The 14782-nt window shown below is 42.2% G+C and overlaps 1 protein-coding gene across 1 annotated transcript in view; it reads right to left on the reverse strand.

Moving 5' to 3' along the window:
* The window catches only part of gse1b (Gse1 coiled-coil protein b), a 199574-nt gene that overhangs the window by 140051 nt on the left and 44741 nt on the right, over positions 1 to 14782 (reverse strand). The window lies entirely within an intron of this gene.

Consider the following 14782-nt stretch of genomic DNA (forward strand, 5'->3'; position numbering starts at 1 on the left):
TATAGAAAGATGTTTTAACTTTAAGTAGTGACTGCCACACAATGACTAAAGTGGCATTTATATGTGCAAAAACCAAGAAGAATACGTGGGTAAACTACAGTCTAAGAAAATGAAAATATTGTATAAATGTGTCTCCCAATGGTAATGTCATTATTGAACTTCACACTACAGCATTAATAGGGCTACAGAACTACCCGTCACTAAACTGTTTGAGTCACAAACTGGACTGAGCCAACAGGAACAGGAAATCAGAGACAGACATACACATCATCAACCTTAATTTATAAACTAAATCTCTACTCTGTAGCAAATATAAAATACATATTGGAAAGAAAGCAAAACAATGTAGACTTTTGGATTTGGAACCCTGACTGTCAATGGATTAGCATCAAATCAATATCCCTTTAATCCCAAAGAATATTGACAAAATAAAGCACACATTTTGCAATTTAATATGAAAGAAGACAGAGTGATTGTATATAATTGGCAATTAAACTGTACGATCATCCGGCCCAACATTGGTTAAACTATTTGAGGTGCTGACATCTACGCTATAAAAAGACAAAGAGGAGGAGGAAGAAGAAGCAGATTCAGCACAAGAAGTATCCCTCCTGTGATGTTACAGAAATCAAAAAGCAGGTGCAATCAAAGACAAAGATCAGCTCTGGCAGCTTTAGTCTGTTTGGATGAGCTCTACTCCACTCTACAGCTGAGAGGAACCGGGGAATAGCATCGAAGATGGAAGCCATGTGACCGTAACCAGCAGCGGAAGAAGTAGAGGGTGGCTGTCAAGAAAAGAGGGACTTTAAAGGAGCTCCTTCCATTGACGAGTGGCAGGGAGACAGGCAAAATAGGTGTGGAGCAGCCTAAGATAAAGAGGCATCCTGGGCTTATGAAATGAACATAATACCCAGCTGGAGAAAGAGACAAAGAACAACAACACAGAGGAAGACCCGGAAGACTGATGAGATTCATACCCTTCTGAAATGCAAATTGATAAAAATATACAGTAATCTTTTCAGATTGCCCAGATTTCTGCAAAAATCCGTTGATGACATCAACGAGTCCAGGCCCTGAAGTAGCAAAGCACACGATGCCACCTCGACCATGCTTCACATGAGGTTTCGATGGTGGGGTATGCCGTGATTTCGTTTCTCAACACATAACATTGTGTTCCTTCAAAACATCTCAAATTTGGTATTGTCCGTCCACGGAATAGTTTGCTAGTAGTCCCGAGGAATATCCAGGTGCTCTTTTGCAAACTTCAAATGTACAGCAATGTTGTTTAGACAGCAGTGGCTTCCTCAGTGTTGTCCTCTAATCACACCTATTCTTGTTTAATGTTTTACTTTTTACGTTTAAACAGATGCATGTGCCCGAAAGTCTTTAGTTGACAATCTATGATTCTTTTTCACCTCGTTGAGCATTCTAGGCTGTGCCACTTTTAAGGAGAGTAACAACAGTGCTGAACTTTCTCCATTCATAGATTATCTCATTATTATTTGATGAACATGAAGGCTTTTAGAGTTACTTTGTAAGCCTGTCCAGTTTAATGTAAGGCAATCCTTAACCTTCTTAATCCTAGGTTTTTGAAAGCTGTTTTGTGTAAACCAAGATTCACACCAGGCAATAATATAAAACTGAAAATTGATTGTTTATTTGGCAGGGCAGCTTTAACTAACAGCACCAGTCTTACCACATAGACTGGACTCTATGTCGGCTCTCTGCTGACAGTGATTAGCTCTTGGAAAAGAAGTTAGTCTAGGGGTTTACATAGTTTCTTCCACCCTGCACTATGAATTTTTTTGTACAATAAAAATATTAAAAACACAGTTGTTCGTGAGGTATCACTTTAAACAGACTTTTATTGTGACTTAGATGAAGCGCAGACCACTTTTTATATTTGGAGACCAATTTATGCAGAAATCCAAAGGGTTCAGATATTTCAGAAGGTACAGAACGTATATACTGTAAATATAAAATAAATACAGATATACAGTGTATATATGAACACAAATATTGCTAATGGCATTTCCTGAGATAACATGAGGAATCAATTTTACAGAAAAATACAACTTTTTTCATTATTATTCCTGAGGTATCCTTTCTTGATTAAAAGTGCCCATGGATACAAATAAAAAAAAATAAAAAAAAGAGACTGTAAAATAAGCAATTGCTGTGACATTCCAAAACAGATGGTGAGCGTAACACAGCATATTGGCCCTTAAAGATCGAGCTGGGATGCCAAGATTTGATGCTACACACTACGCTACCATTGCTCTCATATGACTCATCTTCGGCCACCACACTTGTTATTTACAGTGCATCACGTTGCACAACATGAGTGCTTTGTCGGCACGGACTGGATCAGGGAGCTTCAGTTATGAAGGGACGTCATTAAAAGCCTCATTCTGAATTGAGTGTTAATGAGTGCACACTCATGTTGAGTCACAGAGGAAGAGAGCTGTGTAAGATGCAGTGCAAGAGTCAGAAGGTGAAATGAGAAATATCAACGGAGGTAGTACTAATTGAGGTTAATTCCACTGTTGAGCAATATCTCCTCTAATCGGCAAGCAGGAATCTGTTGCTAATGGAGGATTTTGAACCACAGAGGGAGTCTGCAGGAAGCTTTCAGCCCTTAATGGTTTCGACAATATTAGTGCTTGAGGTCCAATAGACACTAGTAGATAGCTATTGATTATGTCTCTATGTGTTGATGCCTGTCAATCAAGTCAGTCCATGATCTCGATTGAGCTGTCCCAATCCATATCTCACCTGACATGCTCAAAAACGCACATTAAGAAAAGTCGAAGAGAATTAAATTGAGGGGGCGAATATGCACTGCCATACAGTATTTGTTTGAAACATCTGTTACTCGTGGACAGACCACTTACTGGTTAATGGAAGATGTTATTAATGGACTGTTCTATGCTATGGTGAATCAAATGGCAAAGAGAGAGACTACATTTCTCGAGCTGGGTCTCGTCGCGGAATTTAATGAGTTCTTCCACTGCCCAACAAAGACAAAAAGGGAGATCAACAGATAACCTCCAGTTATGGTTATTATCTGAATAGATAATTAAAAAAATAATAATAATTCTCCGTTTTGAAACCAAAAATTATCCGTTTTGATTTATACTGTCAAAGAGGTATCTGTTTATCATTATAGTTGTAGTTGCAGTGATGTAAAACTGCAGCACTAACTTCCTACATGGCGTAAACACATCCTTTTAGTGCACTCAAGGGAAAAACATGTTCTTCAGAGCCGAGCTAATCGATAGCTGAGCGCCGTGCAGCATCTGCCGTGCGACAACCGCAACATTAATTGACGGGGACGGACACACCTGTTTGTATGTGTGTGTGTGTGTGTGTGTGTGTGTGTGTGTGTGTGTGTGTCACCGGCGGGGGTAAACCCATCTACTGGCAAAGGTCTAAACAGGAAATACACTTGAGGAAGTCGATCAGTTAGTCAGCAAGGGTGCGGGGGAGATCAATGGCAAGTCGAGATGTCAGCTGGTGCATCACAGGAGGCGACTGTTGATGTACATGAAACGTTTACGGTTGAGTTGCCACCAGACACTCCATTTCGTACATCTACACAGTCTATCAAGAGACAATTCTAGAGCTGTACAATGAAGTAAATTTTAACAATATTTATTGTTGTGGTTGAATTTTGCAGTGTTGCAGAACTGTACTGCAACATAGTGAGAGATTACTTTGGCTACCTTTTATCTACACAAGAGGGTTAAATACAGTGGTGCCTTGCATTCAGAGTTTAAGGTCGACGACCATGGTTGTATCTCATATTACTGTCACCAATTGAAATGGATGCACATGCCATTAATCTAACCCTGTCCCACAAAATCACCAACAAAAAAATTCTGTAACATGTTAATAAGAAAAATAGTACTCTACAGTATTGCGCTTCATAAAAAAAAAAACAGAAATAACAATTAACTAGAATGTAAAGAAGGTTGTGAATCATAGGTTCATGCTTCAATGCCCATAGCCATTGTGCTTTTCTGGTGTGTGCATCTTGCCCACCAGGGGGCAGTATAATACATTCATAATAAACAAAGAAGAGCTGCAATAATATTAGTACCTTTTCCCAGAGGATAAAGAATATGGCTGTGAGTATTGTTATATTGTCTGTCTACATGTGCTGCTGTACTTTTTGTGTTGAGATATAAATCTTTTAAAGGGTTACGACCACTACATGAATGTTAGTTTTATTTGCCCGTTTTGCATTGTGTGTTACCATTAAGCTAACAGACTTTGGTTTCATTAAATAATCATGTATTCTTCTTCGGGTTTTTATTGTTTTAAACTTCAACTGAGAATGGCAAGAAGCAGCTTGAAGCAAGCACTTGGCATCTATTTTTTAAAGAATTGTTCACTATGTACTGGTTGCTGGGAAGGTTGGTTACCACCATTTAGCACTCAAAACTCCAGTTTCTGGAGGGAACTCAAGGCAAAAAAAACCAAATTCGGTTCATATCTGGAAAAACACGTAAGTCGGGTCACTCGTAAGTCGAGGTACCACTGTATTCAAAACAGCTCTTTGTGTGATACAAATACAACCAACACAAATTAAATATCTTTTTTGCCGCGTCAATCAAAACTGAGCATTATCATCTTTGCAAGTGCAGAATTTAGTTAGAGCTCTTGTGCTCTTGTATTGTCCTGTGAATCTTATATGAAAATACTTACGCATTGGATATGGACTAATAAAATAATACTTCCTGCAATCTGGTGAAAAGGCAAATAAACGAATTAAGCCAGCTGAATGAACGCTGTGTTACTTGGCATTAGAGAGAGGAGCAAAGCAGATGCTTGCGCATGTAAAAATGTCATGGATTACCATAATAACAACATTGGGAATATATTCGTCCAGAGGGATACAGTGACTCTCCCTTCGGGATTTGGGAAGTCGAGGCAGATGTCACCCACAGGACGTGACTGCCCTAGAACGCCATGCTGCGATGCTGTTGTGCCTACGTGCCGACGTGTGCGGCTGGCACGTGTTTGTGTGCAGCTCTACTGACATTTCATCAAATGTGCTTGACATTTCCAAGGGATTTAAAGATTTGATCCCTTCTGTGTTCGGGAAGTTGCGCGCTGCCCTCCACGCAACACTGAGGGAGGCCGGCGGCACGCTTCGCCCTCGAGGCCGCACCGCACACCATTTGGCGATCTCGCTCACCCGTAGTGCCACTGCTGCACTATCGACTGCCTGCTTTTTGGAGATGACTGCTTCACTGCTCAGTCTTTTAGTTTCTATTTTCCCCTGAGCTGTTGAGTGTTTCAGCTCACCTCAACCCAGGCAGAAGAGCGCGCGAGGACGAGACGATATGAGAGAAGGAAGCGGATATGGTGTGGGAGGCAAGGAAAGCGAGAAAGTGTGAGCGAGAGATCTGCTTCTTCAGCTACAGGCTGGTTAGTGGAGCGAACTGACACACAATGACATCTCCCTTCCACTGAGATAGACTGCAAAGAGCTCGCTACGCTTTGTCCTCTCTCTCTCTTTCCTTCAGCTGTCCCTCCATCGCTCTCCTCTCTTCTCTTCTCTCCATCCGCCCTGCGTCTGCAATGTTGCTTTTTCTGCCTGGATGAACACTGCAGCGGTGCTGTCCTAGCCAAAGGCTCAGATTACACCCCACCAACCTATGTTGAACACACACATACATTCCCAATAAACACGCACGCACACATACATGTTGGCCAAATGCGCACCAAGGTCTGGCTGGGGTCAGTCAGAGCAAAGGAAGACAAAAAAAAAAAAAAAAAAGACACAGCATTTTTGTAATTTTAATGAGGAAAAACAGCACTCTAATATTATACTTTAAACTAAACATACAGTAAAAACATCAATAAATACAATTAAAAAGAATTAAACTGTTTTAGTCGCCCTCCTTCAATCCACTACATGCGGAACGTCACGTGACCAAACCTGGAAAACAGGATAGCTGACGTCCTGTGTACGCTACGCTAACGAGCATGACTGGTTTGATGACAACTTGCTAAAGTTTTGTTTGCTTTATGGCTGGTGTCTTTGGACAAAGGTTAAATACATATATATCAATTTCTTTATGCAAATATGGTATATGTAAACACAAACAAAGCCTAAACATCGGCTATTGTCGTCTTTTGTGGCTCTGTGGTGACATGTTAAAAAAAAAGAAGACACTGTAGACATTTATAGTTCCTACGGGTGCTATATATCCTTCCCCTTCACCATTCACCCGAGCGAGGAGAAAGTGCTTTTACCCATACCGGATTGCGCTTCTCATTCTTCTGTGTGCCTTGGCCACCTGGAGGCAGTACATGACACACTTACGGACACACTGTACAGGAGGCTCAACTCCTCTCTCGTCTTCTCATTCATTACTGGAGTATAATTAGTCGTTCTTCACCGAGGATAAAGAATATGTTCCTGTGAGTATTCTTATATAGTCTGTCTACATGTGTTGCAGCACAAATTGTGTCCAGAAATACACTCATTTAAAGTGAGTCGAGTCACCTGTCACAATAAAGGGAAGAAAATAAATAAATAAATAAAAATCAGCTGATCAATGGCGATCAGGCATCACTGTTGATGCAAATAAATGCTTATGTACCAATGAAGTGTAAAACCATGCATAAACTTTCTAGTGTATAAACTACAACTATTGTACTGTATTATTGAATAATGTGGCTATGCACGGCCAACCCTGCAGCTATAAAATGCTACAACATAATCAGACTTCATTATGTGGCAAATGGCTCAACTCACCTAAAGTGAAAGAATACGTAATGACACCACTGACGCTTGACCATATGTCATACTTCAAACGGAAGCCCTTAAATGATTAAATAATGAAAATCAGAGCAACATCCTCACCGCAAGTCTGGGCAAACATTACCAATGCTAATGAGATTCAGATTTAATTAGCAGGACATGAAACGTTAGGATCATTCAAATCTCCGACAAGATATCGCAGGTCGGTCAGCGTTTCTGTCGAGATGTTGCTTTGACCTCTGCATTCACGCTCATGTACTCCTCAAGCATATTCTGACAGGGGGCGGAGCTTAAAGGAGAGCATGCAGTGTCGGACATGGCGCAAAAAAACATTTCCATTCCTTTTTCCCCTGAGGTCTGGGTGTGTGGGTGCAAGGTTGTCATTTGAATTCAACTTTATTGACCCCTGTCAGGCACATGCCTACAAGCTTATAGAAATTGGGTATAGTTCATGTGTTTGTGTGTGTTTAAATACATCAAGTGTTTAGATACTGTACAGTACATCATAAGGAAGCAGCCCAGTGTCCTTGGGATGATCCTTCAAATCGAACAAAGCCTCGGAGACGACGCAACAAATGTGTAGAGTACTGTATGTGCAGAAGGGTAGCCACACACACACACACACACACACACACACAAACACACACACACACACACACACACAGCTGGTGACAACTGCCGGGCTGCAGTGCCTCTCTCCCAGGTCTATTAGAGAGTCTAACAGGAAAAGGTTAAATGCAATCGATTGGCCTCGTGGCCAGAGCAAAAACAAGCTGACTATTAGCGCGCCTTCTTTTGAAGCTGAGTATTGTGCGCACACACACACACAAAGGATTTGATTCTTGGGTTGCAAAGTCAGACTTGTAGAGAGTAAGAGCAGATTCATACGTTCTGTATTAGTGGATATTGTTATAAGTGGATGCAGTGCAGTGGTACTGTGGTGCCTTGTGATATGAGTTTAATTTGTTCCTTGACCACACTCTTAAGTAAAAAAAAAAAAATGTATTTCAAATCATCTTTCCCCGTTGAAATGAATTTAAATACTATAAATCCGTTCCAGTCTCTCCCAAAAAACCTAACAAAACATTTTCGCAATATGAGACTCACTGCTACTTTCAGTGACTCAATAAACTGCCAAAATAGTCTTTTTTTGCATAGGAAAAAAATTATGTGTGTATTGTTATATTGTCAGTCCATATGCGCCAATGCACCATGTGTTCAAATATCAGTCGGTTAAAGTTTTATAACTGACGATGCTATCTGTTAGCCTGTCTACGTTGTTTTGCATCGTGTGTTAGCATTAAGCTAGCCAACGGCAAAACAGCGTGGCTGTTTTAAATACACGTGTAATTCTCTGTTTCATGTTTAGTTTGACAGTAAATCTCAACTGGGAGTGGCATTAAATAGCCTGAAGCCTCTTTTTTGAAGAATTGTTCACCATCTGCCAAACTGCTTCTTGTTGCAGAGCGACAATTGACTTCTTACCCAAAGTCAAAGCAAAGAAATTAGCTGAACGGCAACAACAAGCTACCCCCTCTTAATGCAACTTATTGATGTGTCCTAAACGATATGGACAGTTCTGGAAGTTACAATGTCAATCAGTGCTTGTGTATAAACACAATATGTGGCTCAGGTTTGTATGCTGCAAATGTAGCTACTACTGTACACCTAGTAAGAAGAGCCCATGGTCCATAAGAGCCTCTCCTCTGGGCAGCACTGTGACACTATAAACAAATGGCTGTAAAGAAAAAGTTCCTGGGAATTACAGTCTCACAGGACCTGAAGTGGGCGACCAACATCAACTCCATCCTCAAAAAAGGCCCAGTAGAGGATGTACTTCCTGCGGCTTCTGAGAAAGCACGGCCTGCCACGGGAGCTGCTGAGGCAGTTCTACACAGCGGTCATCGAATCAATCCTGTGTTCTTCCATCACAGTCTGGTTTGGTGCGGCTACAAAAAAAGGACAAACTCCGACTACAACGGACAATCAAAACTGCTGAAAGGATTGTCGGTAACCCCCTGACCCACCCTTGAGGAATTGCACGCTGCCAGAACTAAGACAAGATCGTGCAAAATCCTCTCTGACCCTCCACATCCCGGTCACCGGCTCTTCCGGCTCCTTCCCTCTGGTAGGCGCTACCTATCAATGCAAACTAGAACTAGCAGACATTCCAACAGCTTCTTCCTTCTTGCAATCAACTTCTTAAACAACTAACTTACAATTCCATTGCAACATGCTGCCAATTTCTTTTGTCTGAGTTTCTTGTCACATTTCTGTCGGGCCAATTATATATTACTTGTGCACTCACTGTAGTAGTCTCGCCACACTGCACTTTTTGCATATCTGTTGTTGACCAATACTGGCCACTCATGCCAGCGTAGCATCTGCTCCATTTGCACACTGACTGAGGAGTATCTGCAACATTTGCACAATCAACATTGTCCCAGATTATCGCACTACTCGTTTGAAGTCTCGGCGCCCTTTTGCACAATGGTCATTGCACCAGACTATTGCAATATTAGTCATTCGAACTGCTCTAAGTGCTAGAGGACTCTGCATCTTTTTACACAATTGTCAAAAAAAAAAAAAAAAAAAAGTACCGGCATTACCAGATAACTAGCAACCTTTTATTACTCAGTGACTGTTTTTTTATTCTGATTCTTAAAAGCACATGTAAATGAGATGGAGGAATTATGTAAGGATTTCAAGTCACAAAAAGTCATGTAGGCCTGATAGACAGACTGTCGATCAACTCGGTATGGACAAAAGAAATGGGACACGTGTGCATCATCCCTTGTTGCCATGTTCCCAGTACACATGAATTCCATTGAGGTATACTTGAAATCCTGACCATTCGGAGAGGTTGTGAGCCACAAGGCACTCTCTTGGTGACCTCTGACATCACAAATGTTCTGGATTAATGGTCAAAAACACAATGAACATTTTTTAAGTCTGCTGAGGAAAGTAGAAGTTTCAAAGTTGGTATGATATTCCCTTGCTCTCAGTTTAATAGCCAGGTGTTCCCATATTTTTGTCCATCCAGTGCATCTATCCAAAGGTACACTTTTCTGGAGTGAAAGATCTTTTGTTTTACTTACTGTGGAGGCATTAACAGTACAATTTAAGCAACCTGAAAGGCTGGTGTCAGCCGAAAAATACAGCTCTGCTCATATATCTGTTGTCAGGCCAGAGGAAAATGTATACAGTGTGTAATATATTGAGCAGAGCACAGCAGAACAACCGTATCCTCCAGAGGGCAAGCAGTAAAGATAGAGAGAGGTATACATAAATATGGAGGGGGAGAGACCACAACACAAAGGGCTGTTTTCTGCTGGGCTGGTAAAGTGTGTCCAGGGGGCACACATACACAACCTGTCATTAGTATAGGCTTCCTGCACATGCAGCATCTTGTGTGCGTGTGTGTGTGTGTGATGTGTGTGATGTGTGTGTGTGTGTGTGTGTGTGTGTGTGTGTGTGCGGGCGTGTGTGTGTGTGCACCTTTGAGTTGAGGTTTTAATGTTTTAGAAAAAAGGATGTGTTGTCCACTGTGATGTAGACCTCCATCCGGATCACAACCTGATACAATCAACACTTGTGTGATGAGCTCAAAACCCCCTCTTTCTCCTCTATCCACCTCCCCCTCCCCCTTTTACCCTTGTGTACACTACCCCCCCCCCCCTATCTTCCGCTGACACTGACGCACACATTTAGCCACAGCCTTCTGTCTACCAGCTGCCACTTTGCAGTCATTCATCAGAGCTATGATTAGCCAGCAGAGGAATGTTGTGTAGCTACAGACGACTCCTCACCCCAACCCTGACCTCTCACCTTCGGGCGACCCTGGGCGACCCCGGGCTGCGACAGCTGCTTCTACGCTGTGGCCGACACACTCCATTATGTCTGACACCTGCTTTTACACACACATCACTTTGAAATACGCACACACAAAGATGCACATGATAGAAGGGGGGCGGGGCAAAGCAAGATTTTGAACTGTTACTTGCACGCGCGCTCACAGAGGCACGAATACAAAAGGCCTTTGCACATGCAAATGTAGTGAGGTGGCCCTTTTATGAGATTACACAGTCATTACAGAGAGAGGGGTCATGAGGGGCACCTGTAGCTTAGTGTCTCCACACCCTGCATGTATAAATGCGTGGTTGCACGAGAATAAAGGAGCATGCGGCACAGCAAACGTATCATATAGACTGTCGAAGAGCCAATAGCGGCATTCAGTGGACACTGCGCATATGTTCTGTGTGGAATAAGACACTCTTTATGTAAGCAACTCTACTGTGTGTGTGCATCGTGCGTGTACGATGTGCGTGTGTGTGGGCCCCGGGCCGACTTTGACAGCTCAGTGCTAGCCATCTGCTGGCAGTCACACCAGGAGAAAGCAACCGCAGCCAAACAATAGAGAGCAATGACAGGCCAGGATTTGTGGAGAGTTTAATGTGTGTGTGTAGGGGGGTGGGTGCGTATATGCATTTTCAAAGATCCATATCAGCCCCACACTACGAGCATGTGGGTAGGGGCGTGGCGATTTTTGATAGGCTGCCTCTGTTGCCAGGCAATAGATTAACAAACCCAAATGGCCATCTGAGGTGGACAGATAGCATTGAGGGAATGTTAGCCTTGTCATTCTGAATTTGGGTTTTAAGTGCACATTTGCCAACATGCTGTGTGTGCGCGTGCATGCGTGTGTGTGTGTGTATATATACACTTTCAAGGTTCGTCTCCAGAGTTCTCCAAGTAAAAGAAGAATGGACACAAACAGATGGTCAGGTGTTGGTTGCTTGGCTGCATTTGACGCCAGTCTGACAGCAAGCACCTTCCAGCTGGGAAGAGTCCGCCGGTGAGTCCTTAAAACCCAGCCAGGTGGTCAGTAATTAAGCTTGAGTCACACGACGATAGTTTATCATTCGATTCGAAAATGTTGCCAAATAAATGCAGTCAGGGTTCCAAGCAAAAAAATAAAAAGAATGAAACACGCAAAAATAATTTACAGTGGTGCCTTAAGATAAAACCTTTAATTTGTTTCCTGCCCTCGATCATGACGCAAAACACTTGACGAATAGCAAAACTCGGCACATAATGCGTGCTCGTAATAATTATCATAAAAAAATATTGGGGGGGTTTCCGCCCCAAAAAGGTGGGAATAAGCGGGCCATTGAAAAAAAATACCGCCAATAAGTGGAAAATGGGGGTGGGTTCTCCATCAATAAAAATAAAAAACAATAATTCAAAATTAAAATGAAAACGTTTTCTTTAATCAGCAGATAGGTGTATCCGCGGATGCGGAACAGCAAATATGCGGGGTTCCAATTTACTGTTCATTACGACGTCTAAACTCCTCTCGAAGCTCAACAGTGTAGCACTAATATTAGTCGTTCTACGCAGAGGACAAAGAATATAGGACAGTGAGTTTTATTATACTGTCTGTTTAAGTGTTGCTGCACCATTTATGCTCAATCCGTTGCTTAAAGGGTTAAAGTACAGCAAGATAGATGCTATTTAACATTAAGCTAGCAGACTGAAGCTGAAGCCATGTGGTTATGTGAAATAAGCATGCGTAAGTCTCCTTGTTGTATGTTTAGTTTGACTGTATTTGAATTTGTCAAATAAGAACGCTTGTGTTGCTATTGTATGGCGGCTCAAAGTTCCACTCGGCCACCTTCTGCTAAGTTTCATCAGCGTGTGTTTGAGGGGACCCGGGCTGATCCCTGCGACCGCGTTGAGGCTGGCATGACTCACCCGCTGGCACACAAACAGGGCACACACCTATTTACAGAGCCACAGACTGAATAGCAGGCATTGTCTGGATGAGAATGCAACACTTAAGCTCCCAATTAAGGAGGAACAAAACCTGAGGGGCAAGACTGATGAATGTGTGGAGCAAGACACAGTGAGAGGGAGACGCATACTGTAGATGAAGCGGTTTGGAACAGTGGGGGGGTTTCTGGAAAGGATTCGGAATCTCGTCTGCTTTTGCTGAGGGACAAAGAGGCAAGGAGCGTGGGGAGCATGATGGAAGGAGGTATGCAAAAAAGGCCAGAGGATAGAACTGGGAGTGGTACCTGCATGGAAGAAGGAGGCAGGGAGAGGAACCAGGGAGGTCGAGATGAGGATGAGCAGATCACACACACAAAAAAGTGAGGCCCGCAATGAGAAACAGAGAGGAAAGGCGCTGCATCCTCACTCAGTACAACAATGAGGTAAGAGACAGCAGGCGCCCTCTAACGGTTCTTTTCCACAATCAATGTGGCCTCCATCCTACCCCCTCCTGACCAGGGAGCTAATGTCAGAAACCCATTGAAGCAAATCATCACAAAATTGTAAATAGAACAAAATATACTTTTTTAAAAGGATGCCTCAAAGATTAAACGAGTTTAAGAGGAAAATGTATCTAGATTTTGTGCACATCATCTAGTTTTGTTATTGTTGTTGTTTTTTTTAGCTTATAGGGGCACAAACAAAACATTTATGACAAGGGGCTGAGCTACTCCCTCAGTGTGTGTGTGTATCCTAGCAACAAGGCCAGATAGTGGCAGTGTGGTGAGCAGCTGGCAGAATGGGACAAACAGGCCACGGAGGGGTTTTTTTTAGTGTGTGTGTGTGTGTGTGTGTGTGTGTGTGTATGTGTGTATGTGTGAGTGCATGCATTGAATGAAAGGGCTGTGTGGGATTTACGTGTCTACGAGTACGCACACCTCCAAGGCACCCATGCATGCTTAAACCCTCAACGGCGTGTCAAGCTGCCAATTATGACAGCCAACAAACATCCACACAACATCACATGATCATGTCCATCAAGGAGGCGTAATTAGAAAATGAAACATACGCACACATCTACAAGGGCCGTGGCTATATGACTGTGATACAAATGAAATAAGAGGCTGCGAATGCGGTGCAATGATGTACAGTGGTGCCTTGACTTCCCAGTTTAATGAGTTCCGTGACCATGTGTCTCAAAAAACTCATCAGCTTTCCGCACTGAAACGAATGGAAATGCCATAAATCCGTTCCAATGCCCCCAAAAGCACCACAATGTGTGTTTTTTAAAATAGCACTCCACAGTATTGTACTTCACAAAACAAAACAACATAATTCAATAAAATGTAAAGAATTACAGAAGAATGTTTGCATCATGATTTCATGCATCAAAGCCCATTGATATTGCGTTTCTTCTGGTGAGTGCACCTTAGCCACCAGGAGGCAGTACAATACAGCCATACATCATACAAGAAGAGCTGTTTCACAACCAAATGACTCAGTAAACCTCAGCAATATTGAACGTTTATCACAATGCAGCACCGCTTAGATCATATCTGTTGCTTAAAGGGTTATAACTAACGGAACACTAATGCAGGTTTTGTTAGCTTGTCTATGGTGTTTTTCAGTATGTGTTAGCATTATGCTAGGAGACTTTAAAAAGTTATTAGAATCAGAATCATCTTTATTTGCCAAGCATGTCAAAAACAAAAGGAATTTGTCTCCGGTAGTTGGAGCCGCTCTGGTACAACAACAGACAGCCATTTGACAGAAAATACTTATGAGACATAAAAACATAAAAAAACACAGAGAGTCACTGAGCAATGAAAGGTTATCGGTAATGTAATGTCGATACAGTTTTTGTTTGTTTTTTTGACAATTTTGCAAATGATGTAGAGTCCTCTAGCACTCACAGTTTGAAATAACTAATCGAGCGATAGTCTGGTACAGTAACCATTGTGGAAATGGCGCAGAGACTTAAGAAAGAAAGAGACTTGAGAAATTTAAGCAGTTTTAAGTGACTTTTAGTGCGATGATATGGAACAGTTTCAATGGTGCAAATGGTGCAGATACTTCTCAAACACATGAGTGGCCAGTATTGGTGAACCACAGATTTGCAAATAGTGCAGAGTGGCGAGACTACTAGAGTGAGTGCGTAAATAATGGGTAATTGGCCCGACAGAGATGTGACAACAATCTCAAGAGAAAATCGGCAGCATGTGTCAGGATTTT

This window comes from Phycodurus eques, chromosome 2 (genome assembly GCF_024500275.1).
Source record: "Phycodurus eques isolate BA_2022a chromosome 2, UOR_Pequ_1.1, whole genome shotgun sequence".
Taxonomy (NCBI): Eukaryota; Metazoa; Chordata; class Actinopteri; order Syngnathiformes; family Syngnathidae; genus Phycodurus; species Phycodurus eques.